The 7702-nt window shown below is 42.1% G+C and overlaps 1 long non-coding RNA gene across 1 annotated transcript; it reads left to right on the forward strand.

Moving 5' to 3' along the window:
• The first annotated feature begins 3322 nt into the window (after positions 1 to 3322).
• LOC104164336 lies at positions 3323 to 5101 on the forward strand. The gene is made up of 3 exons (XR_696476.1): positions 3323 to 3466; positions 3615 to 3643; positions 4873 to 5101. It is a non-coding gene; the product is annotated as an uncharacterized LOC104164336 (long non-coding RNA).
• Positions 5102 to 7702: the final 2601 nt, after the last annotated feature.

The following is a 7702-nucleotide window of genomic DNA, read 5'->3' on the forward strand; positions in this document are numbered from 1 at the left end:
CTAGTGTTTGTTTGCTTTATTAGTAATAGCTGCTAAATATATTTTAGTGAATCACAGATGTAGTGTTTGTGTGCTGTAGTGACATGTTTTTAGTAGATGCATTTTTATTAATCTTTGTGCAAACCATAGCCAAAGCAAAACTTTTAGTGGGGAAGGTGATTGCAACCAGGTGGTCACAGCTCTAGTCTATTTAGAGTATTTCCTTTTATTTGCAAATCTGTCATTGAGCCTAAAAGCTGTAACATATAATTCAAATGTACCTAACATCTTCCCCCTCACCCCAAAACTTATCCACATCACACAATACAGTAAGAAACAAGGGTTTCAGTAACGAAATGGGTTGTGATGTTTCAGTGCTGGAGGCAATTAAGTGTAGGCATGAACTTTCTTAAAGGATATCTGGTTTTTATTGGAGCTGTCTTTCTCATTAGAAGGAAATCTTCTTACATAGGCTGTTAGTATGAAGTTAAGTGAGTCTTTCCTCCTTTCTTTCACATATACGAGCTCTCTGGGTAGTCAGTTGCTCTAATAGAGACCTAACATTTGGAAACAAAGCAGGCCAAAAGAATGCAACTCTAATTTCTACTACAAATGTATATTGAAAACCCAGAACTTTGTTTTGCCACACTCCACCTTCCAGTTTGGCGTTAATCTCTTGTATTTGTTTCTTTGGACCTTCAGCCTGACTACGGAGCTGGGGTGTGCCAAGGAGGCTGAGGGATGGCTATAGGTTGTGTATGGACTCCTCAGGGATGGTGGACTGGTCAAATCTGTGAAGGTTGATATGAAATGTTTACTGGAAAACTAAAATGCCCAGTGTTAGCCTGTGGGGTTTTTCTCAAGCCACTATTAAAGCTTGCAGTTGAAGGCATTAGTTGACTTTATACAAGACTGACTCTTGGAAACTTAAAGAATGGCTGCTTGGCTGATGATGGACTTACCTCCTGGTAGCTGGTCTTGTTCTTAATACTGAAGGTGATAACCTGCTGTGAAGCACATACAAACTCCTCACAGTAGTGTGTTCTGAAACATCTTGCTGGGGAAACAGACACCCAAATGTTTCAGTGTCAGCAGCTGAAACTTTTTTGCTTGTCTAAAACTTGATTCCAGCGTGGGAGTGATTCCCAATTCTTTGGGTTTCACTTTGTATCTAAAATAATTCTTCCTGTTGCATAAAGACAAGGGGGTTGCCTGCATGCAGGCGTTTGGTACTGTTAAGTGAATTAACTAAAAGTGTGAAGATAAAGTGGATGCTTCTAAAGAATGTTAAATACTTGTGTGGATGCTCTCCATCTAGACATAAAATGGCTTTAGTTCCCTTTAGCTTAATCCTCCTTCAAAGGGGATTAAGCTAAAGGGAACACAAAGCAGATTAAAATCCTGTGTGGACATGAACATGAGTTAATTTATCTTCCCTTCTCTGAATGTCCTTCTACACCATGCCCTTCAGGATGTTTTTAGGAAGTGATGGAGCTCTTCAAATTGGTTATAACTTTAATCAAGCTTGATTAATCTGGAGTTCAGTATTTCAGAGTAGCCATCCCACTCTGTTGAAAAGGATAATACGGAGTCTCCTAACAAATAACTGCCCTTTGAAAGAATCAACAGCATGTGGAGGAAGTATCGGCTAATGATGAATACGCATACACACAGGCTTAGAACATAATGAACTTAATTATTTGTGACCATTTAATGGCAAGCTAGCATATCAAAGCTGTATTGATGTTTTCCCATAAATATAATCAGAGAATATAATCACAGGGAGGTTGAGGTTGGAAGGGATCTCTGGAGGTCATGTAGCCCACCCCCCCTGCTATAGCAGGGCCACCTACAGATGACAACCAGGGCCACCGTGTCCGGATGGCAACGTTCCCATTGTCAGGTCTTTGCAATTTGCCTCTTCTGAGCTATGCTTCTGAATCCAAAGACCCTGGGTGGATCCTTCCTCCTCACCTCAAGTGCTGGTGTACCCCATGGGGATTGACAGTTGGGTAACATGGCAGGGTCTGTGCCTTCATAGCTGTAGAAACAAGAAAGCTAAATTGTTTCCAAATAAGTTGTAGCCCATGAAATGTGTTTTTTGGGGTGTGTTATGTAATTGTGGTAGCAGTATGTGGGCTTTGGTAGCAGCTGCAATGCTAACAAACTTTAAAATAGAGCGTTTCTCATGTAGGCAGCATTTTTAAAGGTTTTCATAAGATCACAGGATAGTTTAGGCTGGGAGGGACCTCAGGAGGCCTCGGGTCCAACCTCCTGCTCACAGCTGGGTCAGCTCTGAGGCCAGACTGGGAGACTACACAGCCTCTCTGGGCAACCTGTGCCTTTACCTGCCTGTCCTCACGGGGAAAAAGCTTCTCCTTGTATCTAGGCTGACCCTTTTATGTTTCAACTTAAGCCTGTTGTCCCTTGTCTTCCTGCCCTGCACCAACGGAGCCCAGTTCCATCTCCTCCATGATCTTCCCACACGCACTGGGAGCTGCTTTTAGGTCCCCCTGAAGTTATCTCTGCTCCAGGCTGAACAAGCCCAGCTCCCTCAGCCTCTCCTTGTGGGGGTCTGTGCTCCAGCCCTACCATCTTGAGGACTTCCACTGGAATCCATCCAGTTTGTCAAAGTCTGTCTTGTATTGCTGGGGCTCAAAACTGGATGCAGTATCTAAATAAAGGCTTTCTTGACTTACTGTCAGTTCTGTACTTGGAGAAATTGTGCAGCATCAGTGCTGTATAACAGCTGATCTTGGGAAGAATTGGCAGTCCTCAGGACAGGTTCTTAAACACTTTCTATCCTGAAGGCAGGGAAGCTTTGGTTTCCTTCATCATCACTCTTCACATTTGGGGACCTGACATAAGTGTTGATTCATGTTTGTCAGGTTAACCAGCCGCTCTGCTTGGAGCTGCTGGGTGCAGAGGCAAAGCTAAAGCAGGGTGTAGGGGCTCCCTGGATCCTCAGCAGCCATGATAACAGGGTGAGCTGTGCTCCCTTCTTGCGTAGTCCTGTTTCCCCAAAGCATTAGTAGACACTGTACAGCCTTCTGTTTTAAGGGGGCAAAGGGTTTTGTAGAAATACTTTTTTGAGACCTCTGGAGTTGACTTATTCTGTGCTTCCAGTTCTGGTGCTTTGTGCGTGGTTTGTTGGCTATGACTGAAAAGCATGGTTTAACACTTACCAGGATAAAGGTTTGCAGTGTGAATGCTGCCTTTGCTTTAAAGGTGCCTTTAGGCAGTGGGAATTTGGGGTGAGGAAGTACCTTCTGTTTGGGTGATGACCTTGTCAAAACAAACTCTGCTCAAGGCTCTTATTTTGAGGCTTCTTCTTTTGCCAGGATGTTTGTCCAGGTATGCCTGTACTTCTACTGCAAATGCTTGTGGCGCTGCCTGAAATTTGTGGTCAGGAAACTAACGGGTCAATGTGAATTGCAAAGGATCTGTTACAATACCAAACCTGGAGCTGCCAGAACTATGAAAATAGGTAACTGCAAAATACTTAGTTCTGCATGCCTTTGTACCTTTTTGCATGTGCCAAAAATAGTATGACTTTGTTCTTATAAATAAATAAATGAATCCAATATAAACTTAGCTTGTCTGACATGATGCTTTCAAATACTGTTCTCTTACAGAGGCATCACTGAAAGGTTCAAAAAGTAAGGTGAGTGAAAGATCTCATCATTCACGTTTTCTGTTGTGTCCTGTGCAGTTGGTTTGTTCAGTCTGCTGTTTGCTCACCCCAAAAAGTCACTTTCAGGTTTGATATGATTTTACATTAAAACCATCCTCTACTGAAGAGAGTCTTGTGTCCACAGTAGCAGGTGATCTTGCAAAGTCAGGGAGAGTGTCCTATGCTCCAGGGACAGGCACACTGTGGCACTGTTGGAATCGAAGGGGCAACAGACCATGGTGGAGATGACGAGGTTGATGTGTGGTAACGTGGGGGTTCTTGGCTTGATTCCTCATCCTCTCTTAGAATTTCTGTAATCTGCAGTCAGTCGCTTACGCACTTTACACCTCAGGTTTCTTGTCTGAAAAGCAGGGATAAAAGAGGCTGAAGGCAGCAGTACCTGGATAGCCAAGACAACTTTGTTCTCTGCTTGCCTTTTAAATACATCAATGGAGAAGAACCTCTGTCACTTCACCCTTTCACGGTAGCGCTGGTTGTGCTAACCTAAATTCTTCTCACAAAGCATTTGTGTGTATGTTAAATAGCGTCATTCAGCTGTTCATTTCTCTTTGGCATGAGAATCGGTGATGTTGAAAAGCTTACCTCAGCATTAGCAAAAAAGATGTCACATAGCTCGTAGTTCAGCATAGTGCTTCCAAACGTACTTCCAGCACAAACAGAAAGGCAGAATCTTATTTAGAAGTTTGCATTTGAGCAGTTGTGTAGCTTTGAGACAAACCAGAAAGTTCAACCTCTTATATTTTTTGGAAGGTATGTTGATTTTTTGAATACTGAACTTCCAGGGGCATCTCTACAAAGTGCAATGACATGCAAGAGAAAGGAAAATGTTTTGCTGTGTTATTGCAGCGTATTGGGAGAGGGGACATCAAATGAAGGCTAGCAATTCCAGTGCAATTAGGCAGATGGTCTGAAGCTGCTTCTTGATCAAAGCCCTTAGTGTGGATCATCTTCACTGGCAGCTGCCACAGAAGTACGATAGACAGGCTACAAGGGTATGGTGAAGCGACTTGAGTTCTTATAGGGCTAGTGCTCTGAAACCAGTCAGTGGACTTGAATAGACTGGAAAGGTGTGTGTATATTTATTGAGTTGGGTCTTCTGGGCTCTTAATCTAGAAGCTTTTGGGTATCAAATTTACCATTGTTAACTTCTATTGAATAGCTTCCGTAAGAATTAATACGTGTTTAAAACTTCTTTTTAGCGGCTGCAAACTTCAGTAAGTGTTCACCCTGATGCTATTGAGAGAACGATAGATGACATCATGGAGCTGAAAAGGATTAATCCAGATATAAATCCACAGTAAGTTCATGGTTTTCTTAGAAAGCAAATGGGAATTATTGACTTCTTCAGTGCCTAGGTCCATGGAGAATTGGTTCTCCATGGCTATTGTGGCACACAATTTGAAGAAGAATTCTGTCTCTCAGCATAAACTCCAATTTAAGCTTTGTTGTCAAAAAGCTGATGGAAAAATGAATTATCTTTTATGGTGACTGTAATAGTCAAGTCCTAAGTCTATCTATCTAGCTGCTTCCTGAATCAGGCTGTCTTAGTATATTGTTGATGTATTGATTTACGGGGGCCACTTCCCTGGGAATAAAATACCACTAAGGCAGGTGGTCCTGGCAGCGACAGTGATGGCTTCTTAGCAAGGCTGCATGTAGTCTTTTGAGTAGGGGAGAAATCATCCTGTTGTAACCAGTATAAACGATATATTGGTTTAGGTATTAAAACTGCCTTTAATTGTCCAAACACAAGTTTTAATGATACAATGTAGCTGATATTTTTAATGCTACAAGATGTTAATGATAAGAAGATGTTGACAACAAACCATTAAATTTACAAGCATGTGTTTCAAGAGTAAGTGATAGCACTTTTGTGGTTGCCTTATCTCTCAACTCCTAGCTTAAGGCACAAGATGGTCTAGGTCAGGAATCAGTGGGAGAAATGTTGAGGGCTGTATTATTCAAGTGATCAGTCCGAGGTTTGCTCCTCTTCCCAAACTTGAAATTGATGTACTTAATCCAAAATGGGCATCTGTAAGTTGATAGCTGCTTTTGTTTAGGTGGTCAGGAGCATCAACAGGTAAGGTGGTCCCAAGGTCTTGCTGCAACAACAAAACCCAAAAGCTCAGTTGGAAAAGTATTATTTTTTTTGGTCTCATTACAGGAATGACACACACACACACACACACCCCCCACCCCGCCCTACGCCCCAGTAACTGGGTAGTCTTAAAATGAGGTTTCACTGATCATAAAGGAAATAGAGTACACTGGGTGTCACCTCTAACTTGAGAGATAACTGTTGTGGACATGACGACTGTCCACCTGGATTGAAAAAATGGTGACCCAACCATTAAAGAAGGGAAGAAAATAAGAGAAACAAACCAAACACCTCATTCTCATAGATGAGAAGCCCTGTGAAGTTTTTTGGGGAGTGGGCCTAGGGTGGACTTTTCTAGGGGTGTCTCTTTGCACAACCTTGCCCACATGACCTTCAAAGGGAGGGTGATGAAGGAGCAGCTGCTTCACGTGGATGTGAGGCCTCTCTGAGAGGCTGCCCTTCTGAGGAGGTTGTTACAGCTCTGGTACTCTTGTATTGCACAGGGTGCTGATAGCTGAAATTCAGAGAGAAAAAAAATCAGCGATGGCAAAATTAGTGAAGGTGACACATGAGGAAAAACTGCAGGATGTAAATGTGCACAGCTCAGAGCCTGGCCTGTGGACATCGGTAACTGCTGCATTAGCAATCAGTCTGATTCCATTTCTCAGTGTCGAACCCTTGGGTAACTGGATGGAATAATTCCAAGAAAAAACAGGGAATTCATTAAAATAGTATTTTGTATAACACTGGGGATCACCATCTCATTCTCCTCGTGGTATTGCCTTTGGCCTCTGAAGAAATACTGTCTTCCAGAAGAGGGAGAGAGAGCAGAGGTGCAAATGACTTCTGTTTGTTTGAATCAGGCCCCAAACCTTAAGTTAAATTTTAGGTCATCTGGTCTTAATATTAAAAAAAAAAAAAAAAAAAAAAAAAAAAAAACCAAACCAAAACAAAAAAACAACAACAACAAAAAAAACCCAAACAGAAACCCTAGAACTATTTTTTTGTTTGTTTGTTTAATCCAGGTGGTGTTCATATGCTTAACACAGAACAAATGTTTAATTGTTTTTGGACTAGAACCGTTGCACTCAACATTTTACAGGACTGAGTCCTTCATCCCCATCCCCCCTCATACTCATCCCAGTTTGGTGAAATATCTTTTCAGAATGGTGAGGAATGGGGGTCTGGGATGTGCAAGGTGGTGCCACATGCGTAGAAACACACCCTGCCACTAAATTGCTCCTTAAATTAATCATAGTTTTGCTAAACTTTAAGTATCTGCACTGAAGTTTTACATGTGATCCATTTATTTTATGCCGAACTTTTTTGGAGAAATTTCAGCAAAAGCGGGTCACCTATTTCTTTAGATAGGATTAAAGAAAATCCATTGGCTTGCCTACTCTTGGACGTAAAAAAAACTGCATCCGAACTGTGTTGTTCAGAAGCTCTGACCTTCCTTTGCATAGTAGAGACTTGAAATCTCCTGGGGTAAGGACAGGGAACACGTGTCATTCTATATGTGTTTCTACAAATCTGTATGCAGTCATTTTTGTTAATGTAGCATCTTTGCAGAGCTGAACTAGCATCCCAGGGGTGTTTGCACTGAGCTGTTCTTGAAGGCTGTGGGCTGCCGTGACCTGAACAGGAGGAGGCCCACAGTAATTTTCCTTTATCAATGCTTCCGAGATAACTGTGTATTTAGTTCTGGGAGCAAGTAGGTTGAAAAACCAGGTGGTGACATGTGCAGTCTACACTAACTATGGAAGCAGTCTGAAATACTACCCACATCCTCTGTTTGGCAAGGAGGAGAGCAAAAGCTTAACGAAAAGGAGAGTGGGGAAACTAATTCCACCTCCCATGAATAACATTGCATGGAGCATTTGACTGGCTTTATCTAAAGTGCAACTTGGAACTTAAAAATATATATATTT

The sequence above is a fragment of the Cariama cristata genome, unplaced genomic scaffold, assembly GCF_000690535.1.
Source record: "Cariama cristata isolate BGI_N322 unplaced genomic scaffold, ASM69053v1 scaffold11157, whole genome shotgun sequence".
NCBI lineage: Eukaryota > Metazoa > Chordata > Aves > Cariamiformes > Cariamidae > Cariama > Cariama cristata.